The following is a 20,724-nucleotide window of genomic DNA, read 5'->3' as shown; positions in this document are numbered from 1 at the left end:
CTAATATAAGCATTAAATGTAATTCTTACAACAGCTCTATGAGCAGGTGGTATTAATAACTTCATGGTACAGGTAAGGATTTTACGGCCTAAAGATGTGAAATAATTTGACAGGGGTTCCCCGACTACTAGTAAGTGAGAGGCATAATTCAACTTCTGTTTCAGCAGCTTAGTTCAAGTTCATAATTATTATATCACATATAATGAATAAATGATCTGCAGGTTGCTGGGTTTGGGGAGGTTTGGTTTGGGGGAGGGTGGCTAAAATAACCTATAGAATTGTCTCAGTTTTCTTTCATATGTATAATTTTCTTTGGCTCTCTAACTCCTTTTTCCAATGCTGAATATTTCATGATAACTTCTTAGCTATTTCATTGATATTTCACAACTTTTTCCTCAGCACCTAGAACAGGTCTGGCACATAGTAGGTTCTCAAAAAATGTTTATTGAATAAATATAACCCTTCTACTTTGGTTCAACTGTGGTAAATGACTTCTTTATTACACACACACACACACACACACACACACACACACAGAGGCACGTGCTATCTGGAGGTTGGTCCTATAAATAGGAGTATCGAATTACCTGAGTTGGTGGGGGGGTGCAGAGAGTGGTTTCTATAATAAACTGGCCCATCACAAGGGTTTGCTCTGAAAGAAGTAGAGCTTTTTTTTTTTTCTTTTTTATATTTTTATTGATGTCAGAGAGGAAGGAAGAGGGAGAGAGGGATAGAAACACCAATGATGAGAGAGAATCATTTATTGGCTGCCTCCTGCACACCCCACACTGGGGATCAAGCCTGCAACCCAGGCATGTGCCCTGACAGGGAATCGAACTCTGATCTCCTGGTTTATAGGTCAACGTTCAGCCACTGAGCTATGCCAGCCGGGCAGAAGCAGAGCTTTCTGAGGTTACCCAAAGTTAACAGAGTGACAGTTCTTAGCCCATTTTCGTCTCCCGGGCTTTACTGGAATTGAATGTTATTGTAGGTTAAGTGGAGACTCCTTTGGATGATTCCTCATTAAAATTGGATCTCGGGGGAGTGGTGATTGACATTAGTCACTAGGGAGAGGCAATCTGGTCACTGGAAATATGAAAGATGCTATCACACGTGACTTTGCAGAACTCCACTGAAAACAGCAGGAAGGAGATTTGAAGCAAAGCCACTTATTTCACAGAGAGGGAAACCCACACCTGAATGCCAAGGAGAGAGCAGGGGGCCAGAATTAGAGGGAATAGTTCCTGAGTGGTCAGCAGTGGGTGGCGTCTACAGTAGACAAGCCCATGCTATTACCACAGGATTCTGGTGAGCCAAGTACCAAGCAGGGACTTGGTTGTGGCAGAACTCTGTGACCTGGGGCAGTGTGATTTCTGATCCAGTTTCATGTTTGCAGAGTGGAAGTGGGGAAACACCATGTCATCTTTTCTTGCCACATGGGTGAATGGCCCTAGTATTTTTAAAAATAAATTTATTTGGGTGACATTAATTGATAACATTATATACATTTCAGGTGTACAATTCTACCATACATTACCTGTATATTGCATTGTGTGCTTATCACCCAAAGTCTAGTCTCCTTCTGTCACCATAATTTTGACCCCTTTATCTCTTTATTTCTTTATTCTCTGCCCCTACCTTCTGGTAACCACCATTCTGTTGTCTGTGTCAATGAGGTTTTTTTTGTTGTTGTTGTTCATTTGTTGCTTTCTGTTTTATATCCCCATGAGTTCTTGCCCTTTTCCATCTGACTTACTTAGCGTGGCTCTCAAGGTACATGTTGTCGCAAATGGCAATACTTTATCTTTTTATGGTTGAGTAGTATTCCATTGTATATATGTACTACATCTTTATCCAGTCATCTGTTGAAAGACACTTAGGTTGTTTCCATGTTTGGCTACTGTGAATAATGCTCCAGTAAATATAGGAATATATATATATATATATATAATCTTTAAGAATAAGTCATTTCAAATTTTTCAAGTAGATAGGCGAGATACTGCTGGGTCATATGGTAGCTCTATTCTTAAATTTTTTTTATGAATCTCCATACTGTTTGCCAAAGAGGCTGTACCAATTTATATTCCATTCCCACCAGCAGTGTACAATGGTTCACTTTTCTCTGCACACTCCCCAATACTTATTTTTGTCTTATTGATAATAGCCATTATAATAGGTGTGAGGTGATATCTCATGGTTTTGATTGGCATTTCTCTTATAGTTAGTGAAGTTAGCATCTTTTCATATATCTGTTGGCTGTCTTTATGTCTTCTTGGGGAAAAGTGTCTTCAGGTTCTCTGCCGAATTTTTAATTGGATTATTTGTGTGTGTTTTTGTTGAAATATATGAGTTCGTTATATATTTTGGATATTAGCCCCTTGTAGACTACTGCCTGACACCATACACAAAAATTAACTCAAAATGGATTAAAGACATGAATTTAAGACCTGAAACAATAAAATACAGAGAAGAAAACATATGCACTAAACTTATGGACCTTGGTCTCAGGTTTTTTTGTGAACTTGACCCCAAAGGTAAGGAAAGTAAAGCAAAAATAAATGAATGGAGCTACATCAAACTAAAAAGCTTCTGCACAGCAAAAGAAATAATCAACAAAACAAAAAGGTAACCAACCAAATGGGAGAAGATATTTGCAAATAATACCTCCTAGTGTATTTTTTAAAGTTTTCCAAATAGTGACTTCAAGCAAAGCATAATGTACAGAAAACATAATGTTAGTGTTCAGTGAGTATACGGAAGTATAACAGTGAAGTTATACTGTTAATGACAATAATGTAAGATTCTTTTCATTGAGTTCCTAATTATTCAATCCTCCTAGCAGTCCTGCCAACTGGGTTCTATTCTCCCCATTTTACATGTGATGAAAATGAGACTCAGCACGTTAAAGGACTTGCCTAGAATACAGAGCTAGACTGTGCTGAGTTGGGATTTGGACTAGGGTCAGGTTACCTCCAAAGCTTATGATCTCCATTAATCAGAGTAGCCTAGTAATATAAAGACATTCACCAAACTGTGTGTGTTTTTTAATCCTCACCCGAGGACATTCACTGATTTTTAGTGAGAGGGAGGGAGGGAGAGAGAGAGAGAGAGAGAGAGAGAGAGAAACATCGATGTGAAAGAGAAACATCAACCGCCACCTCCACACACTCTCTGACTGGGAATTGAACCTGTGACCTTTCGGTGTATGGAACCACGCTCCAACCAACTGAGCCACATCATCCAGGGATCACCTACTTGTTCTTGATCATTCATCCTTTGTACTTGGCCTGATGAATATGACCTATAAGAACTTTTTTTTCTTTTAGTACTAAATCTAAAGTTCTAAATAACTTCTCTTGAGCCTATTGTTAAGTTCCAATGTTTAAGGTGGCTCTATATAGCTCATGACTAGCTATGGCAATTCTACAAAGTTGTTTGCTCACTAGGTGCTCCTTGCTTGCCATTCCAGAAGACCTTTTCCACCCCCTCTACCTTGACACCCAGAGTTCAACATCACAACTACCCATGATTCGGGAGTACTGGACTTCTAGCTGAGATCCAAACTACTCTTAAACTGAAGCCAAATGAGAAAGCAATACAAAGTGTGCAGACAGAGAGAAACCAAGATGGCGGCATAGGTAAACACCTGAACTTGCTGCCTCACACAACCACTTCAAAACTACAGCTAAAAGACAAAACAGACAACATCCAGAACCACAGGAAGGCTGGCTAAGTGGAAATTCTACAACTAGAAGGGAAGAGAAAAGCACACTGAGACTCAGAGGAGCTGCGGAAGTAAAGGCAGAGGTACGGAGGTGCACGCACAGAAAGGGCTGGCAACTGAGTATGCGGCTGTCTTTTTCAATTCTGCAGGGAGACACAAGCTCCAGACTGCTCTGAACTCCAGTTCTGGGCGATACTCTGGGGACCCAGACTCATAAGGGGAGAAACTGGACTGTCTGGCATCGGGCGGAACTCAAGGGCGACTTTCTCTCAGAGGTGCTTGCAGCAATTACCAAGGGACACTGAGACACAGGGGCCTCTTAGGGCAGGGCTGATGGAAAGCCATTGCTGTTTGCTCCGCCCTGAGACTCCGCCCCACCCCAGCTGTGTACAGAGGCTTTTGCATATGAATGGCCTCGTCCTTTGAAATCTAAACTTACCTAACAAACTGCAGCTGAGTCAGAGAGACCCAGAACATCCAAAAGAAGGACCAAGGCCCCACAGCAGCTAGCATTGCTTCACAAATAGGCCTCATCTGGGCACCTCCAAAACCCAAACAAAGAAGAGGAATCTGCAGATCTCTCCATACCTCCTGCTGGGTGGCCTCAGGCAGAGGCTAAATTAGCACCTCCTTGGAGATCCAAGAGCCAGTGTACCCAGGGGTCAGAACAGGACCATCCAGATTACAACTCCTCAGATCCATAAGGAACACACTCAGGGGACAGACTCAGTGAGTACCAAAGCCCCACTGAAGCAAGTCTTGCTTCATAAGGGTGTCTCCAGCACAGAAGTTCTCCCATAATAGACACAGCTGATCCTCACAGCCAATTGGCCTGGACGTCAATTCCTTCCAGTGATACCAAAAACAATCAAGGCTTAACTTGATACAATAAGACTGTGCACACAGCCCACAAAGGGGTGCACCAAGAGTGTCTACCTCAGGTAACTGGGGAGGCTGAGCCACGGGCCCTATAGGACACCTAGCACACAAAGCCACTATATCAACACAGGGAAGCAGCCAAAATGCAGAGACAAAGAAACAGGTCACAAATGAAAGAAATGGAGGAAAGCAAACTACTGGATATAGAGTTCAAAACCACGGTTATAAGGTTTTTCAAGAATGTTCTAGAAAAGGCCGATAAATTTAGTGAGACCCTTGAGGATATGAAAAAGGACCAACTAGAAATTAAGCATACACTGACTGAAATAAAAAATAATATACAGAGATCCAACAGCAGACTAGAGGATCCCAAGAATCAAGTCAAAGATTTAAAATACAAAGAAGCAAAAAAACACCTAGCCGGAAAAGCAAAAAGAAAAAAGAATCCAAAAATATGAAGATAGTGTAAGGAGCCTCTGGGACAACTTCAAGCATACCAACATCCGAATTATGGGGCTGCCAGAAGAAGAGAGAGAGCAAGATACTGAAAACCTATTTGAAGAAATAATGACCAAAAACTTCCCCCATCTGGTGAAAGAAATAGACTTACAAATCCAGGAAGTGCAGAGAACCCCAAACAAAAGGAATCCAAAGAAGACCGCACCAAGACACATCATAATTAAAATGCCAAGAGCAAAAGACAAAGAGAGAATATTAAAAGCAGCAAGAGAAAAACAGTTAGTTACCTACAAGGGAGCACCCATACAATTGTCAGCTGATTTCTCAACAGAAACTATACAGGCCAGACAGGAGTGGCAAGAAATATTCAAAGTGATGAATAGCAAGAACCTACAACCAAGATTACTCTACCCAGCAAAGCTATCATTCAGAATTGAAGGTCAGATAAAGAGCTTCACATATAAGAAAAAGCTAAAGGAGTTCATCACCGCCAAACCAGTATTATATGCAATGCTGAAAGGTATTCTTTAAGAAGAGGAAGAAAAAGGAAAAGGTAAAGATAAAAAGTATGAACAACAAATACATATCTATCAACAAGTGATTCTAAAAATCAAGTGAATAAAAATCTGATGAACAGAATAATCTGGTGAATGTAATAGACTCAGGGGCATAGAAAGGGAGTGGACTGACAATCCTCGGGGGGAAAGGGGTAGTGGGGGGTGCGGGAAGAGACTGGACAAAAATCATACACTTATGGATGAGGACAGTGCGGGGGGGTGGTAAGGGCATGGAGTGGGGTTGGAACCAGGTGGAGGGGAGCTATAGGGGGAAAAAAGAAGAACAACTTTAATAATCTGAACAATAAAGATTTAATAAAATAAAATAAAAAGGAAAAACAAAACAAAAACCAAAGTGTGCAGACATAGTTTCACCATTTCCTAAAAGGGCACATTCAACATAGGTAGTTGTTAGAGACAACGCTGGCATGGAATCTGCTAACTCTCAGAGTATTTTGAGGTGCACCAGGATGCCATGTGCCCACTGAGCCCTGAACTTCTGTCCTAGTTTGTTCCACACTTTTTGTTGTGCTTAGTGTCCTGTGTTAGGGGGAAATGTATCTCCCTCATTGCTGTATCCCCTTGGTGGCACCTAATCGGCCCTTAATAAATATTTGTTAAGTTCATGAATTAACTATCACCACAAAATGGTTCTAGAGCATTTCTTTTAATTTATAAAAGTATTCTTTCACACACACACACACACACACACACACACACACACACCACACACACAGACACGCACATGCACGTGAAATCTCAGGAATGACTGAGGTCATCTCTGTGTCTGATGGTATCATTACTCACGGGGCACAAGTCCTGCTTTAATCAGAATCTCATCAAGATTCCTTTATTTTCCCCCTAGAGTAGACATTTCCAGAGCTAGGCTTTCCCCAAAGGCTATTTCAGGATTCTGAGCATTGGCCAGTAAGAGACCAACACTGTAGGCAGGTCCCACATCCTTTCCATATGCTGAAAACAGGGTAACCATAGTTACCTGCCTGAGAATGAATGGACCTATGAACACACACGGTGGCATAGTGGCTGCATGGAACAAGTGGTCTCTGAATGCTCCAATCAGCGGTCCCACTGGGACCTAGCTGCCAGGGAGGGTCCTGACTCAGGTGATGGAGAAGGGTGCTGGCAGCCTCCCACTCCTCTCCAGTTTCCTCCCATCATGAGCCTCCATTCCTCTGGGAAGGAGGACAAGCCATGTGTAAACTTGTATTCTTCCACTGTGTGTTTTTCCCACTCAACTTTGCTGTTAGCCTTTTTGTCCTGTATTTTTTTTTCCATTTTTTTAAAACAGCTTTACTCACCCTCACACTCTGCTTAAATTAGCATTTCACATATGTTCAATTTAGCAGTCTTTCAACCACTAATCTTTTTTTCTGGCAGAATTTAAAAAATAGCCAGAACATTTTTTAAAAGCCTGTTTTATATGGTAAACAATTTTTACATGTGCAAAATTGTAATTTCCTGTGCCAGATAATGTGTAGTCAGTTGTCTGTCCTAATGGTATTTGATAATAATGATAAACCTTAGTGATTGCTTCCTACATCTAGGCACAGTGGGTAATACTGTATGCAGTCCTGACAGCCCCATGAAATGGGAATGCCATGAGCCCCACTCTTCAGAGGAGGAAATGAAGGCACAGAAAGGGGAAGCTGCCTGCCAAGGTTGCACAGCTAGTGAGTAGCTGAGTGGGTATTCAAAGCCAGGCTTTCTGACTTCTAGGCCTGTACTCTTAATCCATAACATTATACTGACTGACATATGTTTTGATGCTTTCTTAAGCTTAATACAGGATGCATTGTGATGCTTAGGGATGCAATCACAAAGAGCGGACACTCAGACATTAGTAGAAATTCAGATATCAGGCCAAATGGGAGAGAAGGCCAATAGGAGGTCTGAGTTAGGGTGTCAGTCACATGTGGTTGGATTCTGGACAGCAGGTCACATGCAGTTGAAGACAGTGTCTTTCCTACACCCCAAACCACTCATTCACCTAACTAATAAGGCTGGCTCTTCAGTGGTCTTATTGCTACAACCATTCCTTTAAACTCCCATGGCCCTTAGGTCAGCTCAGTGTGCTTGTGTTGTTTAGACCGTGTTGTGGTCCTTGCTATAAAAATAGCACATGCCCAGAGCCCTGCTTTGGAGTTACGAAAGAGTGCAGGATTTCAGTTTCCCACGATGAGCCTATGTGGAGGCCTACTACAAGGAAGGTTTTCAAAGAACTATTCAAAAGAGTGACTGCCCAGGACAATGGAGACGGACTGGGGGCCGGGAAGAATACCTTTGTTTTCCAAATCAATGTGCAAAAATGTAGATTCATGCCATGGATCACCTTGACCTGGTAATGAGATTATATGACATCAAATCAATCCCAGTTATAAATGGTATATTTGCCGTGCACTGCCTTGGTGTTACTTGGCACCGATAACACAAAATAGGATGCTTCCTTAAATGTAAGCCTAGCAATTAGTGCCTAGTCAAGTCCCTATCAGATGTTGGCAAAATAATTGGCTTTGCTTTTTTTTTTCTTCATTAAAGACAGGTCTGACCATACACATCGGCGGCATTCATGGCAAGCATAACTGGATAAGCCTCAGCTACTGCTAGGCTCTGTGCAAGAGGTGCCACTACAAAGAGCAAGTGTTTGGCGCTGTCATTTCCTTTCAGGCACTCTCATCACAGCGCTGGTGGGGCCTGCATTCCGGTTACAACAGCAACACATGTTCACCCATGTCAGTTTATGTACAGCCACACTCCTACAGCTGACTGTTCAGTTCGTTAGTTCCGAACACAGATCTGGGCCTCACAGAACTTCTCTTGGCTCTACGGTGTCTTTCCCAACAAAACAGAGGTCGCAGCAGAGAAATGGCTTGCTCAGCAGGGGCTTTGGTCCTTGAGTCCAGGAGTGGCAGAGGTCCCCAAAATTAAAACGTGCAATTCAAGACCCTCTCCTCCCCACTTCACCAATCAGGTAAAAATGGAAGGGAATCCACTGTCAGGAGACAACACGTGCAATGAAATGTTAGGCAATTATTAAAGAGTAAGGAAGAGCTGGCTTGTTTTTTATTTTGTTTTTGTTTTGTTTTTAGCACATAAACATATCCAAGATGTATTATTAAGCAAGCAAGTCACTGTGTTGTTTATCTAATTGGGTCCTGTAGTAGCAAAACCAAAATAAGACAGCAACAACATCAGCTGGGCCAGGACAGAATATGCACAGAAGTAAGTCTAGAAAGATGGACATACATTAAACTAGGATCGATGACTCTGATCTTTGGAACTGGGAATTGTGGGAATATTTTATACTTTCTACATTTCTATGATACCCAGTTCCATATTGTTTGAATATTTTTACAACAAGAACAAGTAACTTTCTTAATGAGAAAAGTACTTGTTTTTATAAAGAGTTTTTTTATACATATACATATGATGGGCATTTTTGCTCATAAATTATGTATAGCTTAAGCTTTTTCTTTTTTTTTAAACACTGAAATACCCACTCTGATTTAAAACTTTTATTTATTTTTATTTTTTTAAATATATTTTATTTATTTTTATAGAGGAGAAGGGAGAGGGAGAGAGAGTCAGAAACATCGATGAAAGAAACATCTATTAGCTGACTCCTGCATGCCCCCCACTGGGGATGTGCCCACAACCAAGGCACATGCCCTTGTCAGGAACCCTTCAGTCCACAGGCCGACGCTCTATCCACTGAGCCAAACCGGTCAGGACTAGCTTAAGTTTTTTCTAGAGCATTCAGGGTGAGTTTGAAAATAATTTTATATATATATGGTGAGTATGTGAACAAACACTAGGAAGAGATTTATTCTAGTTAAATCAGGCTCTTGAGGGAATTTGAGGAATGCTTGTGTCTTTTTTTAGAAATATAAGCACTTGATATTTCATAACTCTGGATTTAAAATGTGAATGGAGAATAGTAGGTGCATAGCAGGAAAAATTATATGCTTACCCTACCTGACTATATACACAGAGAAGATATTTGTTCATTCATTCAACATATATTTACTGAACACCTACTATGTGCCAGGCACTTTGTAGATAGCAGAGGAGTTTGCAGTCTAGTGAGGAAGAGAAACACAAAATGAGTACACCTGGGAACATGTATGTAATTAAACATTGCTCTAAGCTTTGTAAAGGAGATTAAAGGGAGATTAGGTGAGCAGAGAAGGCCTCTTTGAGAAGTGAAAGGAAACTGAGACTTAGAGAATGAGAAGGAGCCAGCTCCTTAAAGAACAGGAAGAAACCTATTCCTGCAGAGAACAGCAGGACAGGGTCTGCAACAGAAGTAGGGGTGTTTCAGAGCCCAGAGAAGCCCAGTGGCTAGAGTTCTGTGAATGAGGAGGAGGTGAATGAGAACGGGCTGGGTGATACAGGGACTTTCAGTGAGGAGCTTCCATTTTATTCAGCGTGCAAGGAAAGCCATGGAAATATTTTAGGCAAAGGGATTCCAAGATGCTCTTTTTGTTTTGAAAAGATCTCTCTGGCTGCTCTGACTATGGAGTCAAGGAGGCTGTTGTTCAAATGAAGATCCAAGTGGCTTGAACTAGGGTGGTTGGTAGTGGAGGTGGCAGGATTTGGACACATATTAAGTGTATTTTAGAAAGAGAATCAACAGGACATGGTGAAGGATGTTGTACTGGGACTGAGTCCCAAAATTATTATGCATAATATACATACACACACCCACGCACACACACACAGACACACACATAACCATATAGAGAATATAGGATAAAAACTCAGCACACAATTGCACCAAAATAATAGAGAATAGAAATAACAAGAACAAGAAACGTGCATTGCCTATATGATAATATTTTAAAACACTAAATGAAGGTTTCAGAGGAGATGTGAGTAGATGGAGAAATACCATATTCTTACGACAAAGGTGATGCTAATACCACAAAGGTGATGCTCTCCATAAAATAGTTTATAAATGTTTGGAATCTCAATACAAATAACAACAATTTCTTTCTGTTATTTTCTTTTGCTCGAATGAGACAAATTGAGCCAAAATTTATTTGGGAAGATGAATAAACAACAAAAAAAAGCCAGCTTGGAGAACTTTAAAAATGAAAAGCAATGTGGAGAATCTACACGAATAAAAGAGAAATATGCAAATTGACCTTCACTTCATGACACCCACCAGCCAATCAGGAGTGAGTATGCAAATTAACCCAACAAAGATGATGGCGGCAGCACGCATGAGGTGCGGAGTGGCTGGGCAGGGCGGGATGCCTGCTATGAGGGGGAGTGCAGGGGGCGGAGGGAGCTACAGGAGCAGCACTCCAGCTGGAGTGAAGACTGAAGGCTCCGGCAGGAGCAAAGGCCTGGGTTCCGGGTGCTGGAGGAAAACCGGTGCTGGCAGCCAGGGGAAGGAAGGCCTATTGCATGAATCTTTGTGCAACGGGCCTCTAGTCTAGTAATAATACCAGATATTAAAATGTACTATAAAACCTCGATAAATGAATAGGTGATACTGGATTGTGAATGAACAGAAAAACCAATGGAGGAGACTAGAAAATCCGGAAATAGATCTAACTGTGAGAATCCTTCTGAAACTAATTGGGAAAATATGGACCACTCAATGCTAGTATGACTTGGTGGCCATACGGTTTAATAATAATAATAATAATAATAATAATAGCAATAATAATGATAAAGTTGAATCTATACCTCATACTTTATTAAAAAATTTTAAAATTCTCACCTGAGGATATGTTTATTGATTTTAGAGAGGAGAAAGAGACCGAGACAGACAGAGGAACGTTGATGTGGGAAACACCAATTGGTTGCCTCCCATACCCACCCTAACCAGGCATCAAACCCGCAACCCAGGTATGTGCCCTAACTGGGAATCCAACCTGAAACAAATTGAACTCACAACCCTTTAGGTGTATGTGCTAGCGCTCCAACCAACAGAGCCACCAGGCCAGCACCCTCATACTTTAATATATACTTGATTCATATAAATTGGTTCAAGAGTTTAATGTACAATCAAAACAGATCTAGAAGGACACAGGAGTGAATAATTATATCTAAGGCATAAGGAAGGTCTACAGCTAGTAATTATGAGTCAAAATCCACAAGCCATACAAGAGAAAAAGTTGAAACATTTAATTTTATTATAAAACAAAAACAAGTTCTGCGTGACACAAAAATCAAAAGTCAAGTGACAAACTGAGAAAAATATTTTCAGCTCATAACATAAAGGAACCTTTTCTTTAATCCAGAAGAAAAACCTGCAGGAGGTGTCAGTTGACAGCTCACAGCAAAGGAAATGTGAATGGTGCAAACCTGCGATGAGATACTAGGCTTTACTCATAATAAAGAATATTCATTTTAAAACTATACAGTACCAGTTTTTCAGCTGTCAGGCAAAATCCTAATGCATATGGTCAATTTCTAAGGCTTTGAAGAACTTTTATATATTGTTGTTGGGTGAGTACATTAGAACAACCCCTAAGAAGGTAATTTGACATCTGTCAAAACTGCAAAATCATATACTCTTTGACTTAGCATTCTGCATTTTATACATCATATATTTTTCCCTATAGGAAAATGACATGCACAGGATTCTTCATTGATTGCAGTATCATTCCTAATGGCAAAAAATCACAAACTAAAGATATAAACTATAGAGGACTGATTAAATAAGTTAAGATACATGCATACAATGAAGCACAATGCATCTGTAAAAGAAATGGTGCTTTTGTGTGTATTTGTGTATGTGTAAAAAGTGGGGGAAAATAACATTAAATGTTTTTATTTCCTTATATATTTAAAGAAACTCTGAACAGATACATAAGAACCTAGGCACAGTGGTTATCCTGGGAGGAAGATTGGGAACCGGGAAGTGGGGGATATGTTAGTTGGCTAAGGCTGAAATTTAGTCATACTTCTTCAGAAAGACAGAACAAAGAGGATGAATATGTATGTGTACACACACACACACACACACACACACATTTATTTATTTAAAAATTTATTTTAATTACAGTGGACACTCAATATTATTAGTTTCAAGTGTACAGCTTAGTGGTTAGACATTTTATAACTTATGAAGTGATCCCCCTGATAGGTCTAGTACCTATCTGGCACTATACATAGTTATTACAATACTAGAGGCCCAGTGCATGAAATTCATGCACGGGGAGGGGGGGTCCTTCAGCCCAGCCTGCACCCTCTCCAATCAGGGACCCCTCGAGGAATGTCTGACTGCCTGTTTAGGCCCGATCCAGGATCGGGCCTAAACGGGCAGTCAGACATCCCTCTCACAATCCAGAACTGCTGGCTCCCAACTGCTCACCTGCCTGCCTTCCTGATTGCCCCTAACCGCTTCTGCCCGCCAGCCTGATCACCCTCTAACCACTCCCCTGCCAGCCTGATTGGTTCCTAACTGCTCCCCTGCCAGCCTGTTTGCCCCTAACTGCCCTCCCCTGCAGGCCCAGGTCCCCCCCAACTGCCCTCCCCTGCAGGCCCAGTCGCCCCCAACTTCCCTCCTCTGCCGGCCTGGTCACCCCTAACTGCCCTCCCCTGCAGGCTTGATCTCCCCCAACTGCCCTCCCTTGCAGGCCTGGTCCCTCCCAATTGCCCTCCCCTGCTGGCCATCTTGTGGAGACCATCTTGTGTCCACATAGGGGCATCCATCTTTGACCACATGGGGGCAGTGATCTTGTGTGTTGGAGTGATGGTCAATTTGCATATTACTCTTTTATTAGATAGGATAGAGGCCTGGTGCACAGGTGGGGGCCGGCTGATTTGCCCTGAAGGTTGTCCCAGATCAGGGTGGGGGTTCCCTTGGGGTGTGGGGCGGCCTGGGTGAGGGGCCTGTGGTGGTTTGCAGGCTGGCCATGCCCCCTGGTGACCCAAGAGGAGGTTCTGGTATCTAGGATTTATTTATCTTCTATAATTGAACTTTGTAGCCTTGAGCGGAGGCCAGGGCAGGTCAGGGCTGTGGGAAGCTTGGCTTCCTTCATTGCCAGGGCCAACTCAAGCCTCCTGCCCTTTCCAGCTCTGTGGCTGCCTCCATTTTTGTTGGGATTTATTTATCTTCTATAATTGAAACTTTGTAGCCTTGAGCCGAGGCCAGGGCCAGCCAGAGCAGGCGGGAAGCTTGGCTTCCTCCATTGCCGGGGAAACCCAAGCCTCTTGCTCGCTCCATGGCCGCAACCATCTTAGTTGGGTTAATTTGCATACTCACTCCTGATTGGCTGGTGAGCGTGGCTTGTGGGTGTAGCGGAGGTATGGTCAATTTGCATGTTTCTCTTTTATTAGGGTAGATTATTGACTAGATTCCCTCTGCTATACTCTACATCTCCATAACTATTTTGCAACTACAAATTTGTATGGTTTAATCCCTTCGTCTTTTTTACCCAATCTCCACCTCCAACCTGGCAACCATCAGTTTGTTCTCTTCATCTATGAGTTTGTTTTTCATTTATTTGTTCATTTTGTTCTTTAGGTTCCACATATAAGTGAAATCTTTTATTTCACTAAGCACAATACCCTCTAGGTCTATCCATGTTATTGCAAATGGTAAGACTTTATTCTCTTTTATGACTAATACTAGTGGCCTAGTGCACGAAATTCATGCACATTAAAAGGGGATTAATTAGAGGAAATAATTTAATATTGCTATTTGCCCTTTCTTATAATAGAAGTGTCAGAGATGAAAGAAAATTAGTAAAATGTATATGAAAACCTTCCTCCTGTCAGAGTCTGGGGCACACCATGGGACTCAGAGTCAAGTCCCCGCCCACCCACATGCGCCTCAAAATCGCGTGAGACCCAGACCCGGCCACCCCGCCCCCCTCATTGGGATAGATCCAGACCTGGCTAGTCCCACCCTTGCCGGGCAGGGAACGTAGCCTTAGCTCCCCTGGCCCGGCGCCAGGACAGGGGGGCATGGCCTGAGGTCCCCCAGCCCAGACCGGGGTGTGGGGGCATGCCTTGAGATCCCCCGTCAAGCCCCACCAGGTGTGGGACATGGCCTGAGATCCCCAGTCAAGCCCCGCTGGGTGGGGGGTATGGCCTGAGGTCCCCTGTCAAGCCCCATTGGCAGGGGGGTGCAGCCTCAGGTCCCCCCTGGGTGGGGGGCTTGGCCTGAGTTCCCCCAACCCAGCACTGGGGGTGCACCTTGAGGTCCCCTGTCAAAGCCCACCAGGCAGGGGGGCACAGCCTCAGGTCCCCTGGCTCGGTGCTGGGGCAGGGGGTGCGGCCTGAGGTCCCCTGGCCTGGTGCCAGGGTGGGGGGAATGGCCTGAGGTCCCCTGTCAAGTCCTGCCAGGTGGGGGGCGCGGCCTGAGGTCCCCCGGCCTGGCACTGGAGCAGGGGGAGCAGCCTGAGGTCCCCTAGCCCAGCACCAGGACAGGAAGTGCACCTTGAGGTCCCCTGTCAAGCCCTGCCGGGTGGGGGGTGTGGCCTGAAGTCCCCTGTCAAGCCCCACCTGGTGAGGGGTGGGGCCTTAGGTCCCCTGGCCTGGCACTGGGGTTGGGGGAGCAGCCTGAGGTCCCATAGCCCAGCACCAGGATGGGAAGCACACCTTGAGGTCCCCCATCAAGCCCTGCCAGGTGTGGAAGGTGGCCTGAGGTCCCCTGTCAAGCCCCACCAGGTGGGGGGTGCGGCCTGAGGTCCCCTGTCAAGCCCCATGGGGGTGGGGGAGGGTATAGCCTTAGGTCCCTGCTGATTGCTTGTTAAGGTTCCTTATGGGAACTTGGCCTCAGCTGTGGATGCAGCCATCTTTGTGATGGAGTGATGGTTAATTAGCATATTCCCTCTTTATTAGATAGGATTCCATTGTATACATGTACCACCTCTTCTTTACCCAGTCATCTATCGATGGACATTTAGGTTGCTTCCATATATTGGCTATTGTATAAAGTGCTGCAATGAACTTAAATATGCAGATATTTTTCTAATTAGTGTTTTGGATTTCTTCAGATAGACATGCAGAAATGGGATTGCTGAGTCATATGGTAGTTCTATTTTTAATGTTTTGAGGACTCTTCATACTATTTTCCACAGTGACTGAACCAATTTGCACTCCCATCAGCAGTACACGAGGGTTCCCTTTTCTCCTCATCTTCAGCAATGCTTGTTGTTTGCCAAGATCTGCAGAGTGAGTCAATAAGTCGGAGACCCAGGAGAGCTGCTGGTTTAGTTCAGTCTAAGTCTCAGGCCTAGGAGAGCTGGTGGGTTAGTCCAGTCTAAGTCTCAGACCCAGGAGTGCTGCTGGTCTAGTTCCAGTCTAAGTCTCAGACCCAGGAGAGCTGGTGGTTTAGTTTTGTCTAGAGGCTGGCAGGCTTAAGACCCAGGAAAACCGTGTTTCAGTTCAAGTCTGAATGCAGAAGAAAGACACTGTTCCAGTTTGAAGGCTGCCAGGCAGGAAGAATTCCTTTACTCAGGAGATGGTCAGTTTTTTTAAAAAAATTCTGGGCTCCAATTGTCTGGATGAAGCCTTCCCACATTATGGAAAGCAATCTTCTTTATTCAGTCTACCAATTTAAATGTTACTCGCATGCAAAAACACCTCAGAAACACCTAGAATAATGTTTGATCAAATATCTGGGTACCCTGTGGCCCAGGCAAGTTGACACATGAAATTAACCATCACAGGCTGGGTGGCTGGAAGACATAGTTCAGGAGGCTGGAAGTCCAAGATCAAGCTGTCTGCAGGATTGGTTTCTCAGAGGCCTCTTGTAGCCTGCTTGTTGGCAGCTGCCTGCTCACTGTGTCCTTGTTTGGCCTTTCCTCTGAACACCAAACTCCTGGTGTCTCTGCCTCTTCTTATAAAGACGCCAGTCCTATTGAGTTAGAGCTCCACACTTATCTCATTTAACCTTAATTACCTCCCTGAAGGCCCTATCTCCAAATATAGTCACATTAGGAGTTGGGGTTACAACATATGAGTTTTTTGGGTTTTTTTGGTGGGGGGGACACAATTCAGTTCATAACAGGATAAGGGTGGGAGGGTGACAGTGTTTACTTTTTTATAACATCTGGGGTTTAAGGTACATGAATGGATTATGTATTTTAAAATATTTTAAAAATCCACATTTCTGCCTCTAGTATCTTGGAGGATTTGATGCCACTCACGGGAATGAAAAAGGCTGAGGGAAAAATAGTTTGTTAAGGTGGGAGCAGGTGGGAGCATTGGAGATGCTGGAGAGGCACCATAGTGGAATGTCAGGTAGGCCGTTGGTGTCCAGGAGAGGAGTCTAGGATGGAGATGAGAAAAAGGAAGTCTTCTACGTGTTTACAAAGTCAGTGAGATAAATGCCATCACCCAGCTCAGTGGTTTTCAAATTTCAGTTAGCATTCTCCAGGATCATCTGGAGAGCTTGCTACAACATATATGGCCCATCCCCCTGTTTCTGATTCAGTAAGTAGTCCTGAGGTTGGTACTGCTGGTTGGAGACTCCATTTGAAGAACTACGAGCCCAGGCAATGATGCTCCATTCTAGCATCTCATTAGTATCGCATGGAGGACCATGCGAATGCGTACCTCCAACCCTCCCCACTGCAGGCCAATGAAGTCAGAGCCTCAGGGAAGGGGGCCTGGGCACTGGACATGGAAAAGCTCCCCAGTTGTTTCTACTGTACAGTAGGGATAAGAGCTTCTGACCAAGGGAAAGAGATGGGAGAAACAAGAGAAGGCCAAGACCAAAGACCTTAGGACATCAACCTTTTAAATGACAGGTAGGCAAGGAGACGGAGAAATGAAGAGATAAAGGAAGTGTCATGGAAGGCAGTTATTAGCTGTCAGGCTCTGTGTGGGGTTGTGGTGGCCAGATACAAATAAGACTACACAGCCTTCAAAGAAGCCTTACTGTTAAGGCCAAGATGCCTTGTCAAAGAAGCAACGGCATAATCTATCCACTTCTTGGTGTGTGCCCCAGAGAACTACTTGCTCATGTGAATGAGAACTGCTAGTGGAGATGCTCATGGAGTCGTTGCTTGCAGTGGAGATGCTCATGGAGTCGCTGCTTGCAGTAGTGACAAGCTGGACACTGCCGTCCTCAGCAGAGGCACGGCCTTCACAGACTATGGTGAGGCATGTGGCGGAACATGGTGCAGCAGTTCAAAGGCGAGAACTGGGCAGGCATCGATTGGCAAGATCTCAAAAAATATTGTTGAAGGAAAAAGCAAGTTGCAGTATGATTAGTATATCATATATGTGAAAAACAAGTCACACATACATGTTTTTGTGCAGAAAGATATAAAAAGTCACCTAGAAGGATGCACTCCGAATTCCTGTCTGGAGAAAAGGAGAGGAACGCGTTTGAAGATGAAGTGCAAAAAGGACTTTAGATGTATTTGTAATGCTCTTAAAATTTTAAGACTTTTGATAAATGCACATATTTAACAACCTCAGTGCTGCACTACTTTAAAGTTTTTTGTTTTTTTAAAAATATATTTTATTGATTTTTTACAGAGAGGAAGGGAGAGGGATAGAGAGCTAGAAACATCAATGAGAGAGAAACATCGATCAGCTGCCTCCTGCACACCTCCCACTGGGGATGTGCCCGCAACCAAGGTACATGCCCTTGACCGGAATCGAACCCAGGACCCTTCAGTCCGCAGGCTGATGCTCTATCCACTGAGCCAAACCGGTTTCAGCTACTTTAAAGTTTTAAAAGGCATTTACAGATGTCAAGAATTACTATCAAATCTAGAGTTCATGTACGCACGCACTAGACTCTTTTACTTTGTGTGGGGTTTTGAAATAATGCTCTCTGCATCCCCTCCTGCTTTTGAGGTTAACTCAGAATTTCACTGACCACATGAAGTATATCTCTCAACGCATTTCATAAACTGAGGAAAGGGCAGAAACTGTGACTTCAGAGGAAAAACAAACACACTGCCTGGCCATGACTCTCCCAGGAATTATACTGAATAACGATCACCCTGCACTCCCGCCCCAGAGTGTTGCCTGGCAGACATGTAGTTATTCAGTCAAGTGGCGGTGCTGGAATGCAGCGCTGAAAAGGCATCCTAGATTTTTATTTTACCGACCGCTGTCTCTTACAGAGCAGGTGCATGATGCTGGGAGACTGCAGGCAAAGATGTAGAATCCACTGAAGCATCCTTTAGCCCAACCACACCCATGCCTTTCTAGATAAGTGAATACTTTGGAGCTACCTATGTTGGCAAACCTCAGTTGTCTCCCTAGAAAGCAATGACTTTTCAATCCTCGAGTGTTCATTTTCAGAGTAGGGAGACAATCTCTCTAAGAACGTTCTAGAAGAGCAAGAACTTTGTCTGATTCATTACCATTGTGTGCCCAGTGCCCTGCATACTGCCTGGCTTATAGCAGATGCCCAGTAAACATTTGTGGAATGAAGGAAACCATGCAAAAGAAAGATAAAAATAAGACCATGGAGGAATTCTATATACTGTTGAGTGAAAGAAATCAGACACAGAAAAGTACATCCTACATTTTTTATTGATATAATGTTAAAAATAGACAAAATCAATTGATAATGATAGAAAATGGTTCCTTTTGAGGGGTGGTGATTTGGAAGGGCTCAGGGGGCTTCTGGGATGCTGGCCATGTTCTATTGCTTGGTCTTTGTGGTGGTTACAGGGAGCTGTGCACTTTGTGAAAATTCATTCAGCTATCCAATTGTGATTTGTGCACTTTGCTGTATGCATGTTATTTTTGTAACGTTTACTTAAAATAAATGAAATAAACACTTAGCCATAAAAATTCACTGTTAAATAAAGTCACATCAACCGAGGTTTTAAAACTTTAAACCTTTATGTAGTAGATGATCAAGTCTCTGGAAAATTATTTCCAACCCTAGACATATTGTCCTTCCAGATTTCTGAAAAGACTATGCATCACGTCAACTCCAGGACTTGCCGGCTTCGGCCCCTTTTCGATGGTGTGTGCTCCTCCTTTTGGAGTGCCAGAGAGGAAGCAGCTCCGCTACTGGGATTTTAGCACCCATCCTTTTCCCTGTCCGCCCGCCCCCCCCCCCCCCCCCCACTTTGAAATTTCCAACCCCTTAAACAGATGAGGGAGATATTGAAAGAAAACCAGAAACTTCAGAGATGTACACTCTGGGAAAAACATGTGACATTTCCCGCCATTTAATAACCACCAGATTCAATAAATTTCCTAATTGTTTTCTTTGTGCTCTCTTCCTCATTCCTTTTTCCTTTTTGATAATAATATTAACAAAAAATGTTTAAATCTATGACCATTTATGTACATCTGTTTGAATCATTGATTTCAATTACTTTACCTAGCAGTGACTTGCTGGATCATATTGATATTATAGGTTTAACATTTTAAGGAACTGTCAAACTGTTTCCTGCAGAGGCCAACCCATTGTGAATGTCCACCACAAATGTCCAAGCATTCTTGATTTCTTCACACTTGTCAACTCTTGTTATTTTCATTTTTTAAAAATTAGCAATCTTAGTGCAGATGAAGTGGTACCACTGTGACTTCAATATGCATATCCCTCGTGACTAATGATGTTGAACATCTCTTCCTATGTTTGTTGGCCATTTGTCTATCTTCTTTGGAGAATGTTCTATGCAGGTTCTTTTCCCATTTTGATTAAGTTATCTTTTTGTCCTTGATACTAATTATAGATACTAGACTCTCCTATCAGATATGACTTGCAAATATTTTTCCCCATTGTATAGATTGTCTTTGCACTGTTTTGATCTTGTCCTTAGATGCATTTGCTACTTTTACTTACTAGTGTTTACACAGAGAAATATTATTTTCTGTTCTCCCAGTTTCACCTAAAAGTAAACTTTGGACATATTTTTGTCATTGACCTTATTATCACAATCACATTATTATCATTTTTATGCCTGCATGACATTCTGTCATATTGATACATTTTTTAAGGTTCTCTTAGTAACAGGAACAAATTAAATCCAATTAAACCCATTCAACAACCAGGCACTAAGAAGGGCAGGAACCAGGTTGGTCTGAGGATCACATGAGTTTGTGGCCTTGGCCTCAACACTGCAGTAAACTCGCCTCCCCACTTCAGGTTCTCTGTCTCCCATCTCAGACTCTTATACAACAGTACCTTGCTGG

General features: G+C 43.0%; 1 long non-coding RNA gene across 1 annotated transcript; it reads left to right on the top strand.

Moving 5' to 3' along the window:
- Nucleotides 1-9,358: 9,358 nt before the first annotated feature.
- LOC308249739 lies at nucleotides 9,359-19,797 on the top strand. Its single transcript, XR_013960768.1, has 3 exons — nucleotides 9,359-10,817; nucleotides 11,394-11,496; nucleotides 19,483-19,797. It is a non-coding gene; the product is annotated as an uncharacterized lncRNA (long non-coding RNA).
- The last annotated feature ends 927 nt before the right edge of the window (nucleotides 19,798-20,724 follow it).

Source organism: Plecotus auritus (genome assembly GCF_963455305.1).
Source record: "Plecotus auritus genome assembly, chromosome: 6".
NCBI lineage: Eukaryota > Metazoa > Chordata > Mammalia > Chiroptera > Vespertilionidae > Plecotus > Plecotus auritus.
Note: the sequence above shows the minus strand (reverse complement) of the source record. Positions and strands in the feature narration are given on the sequence as shown.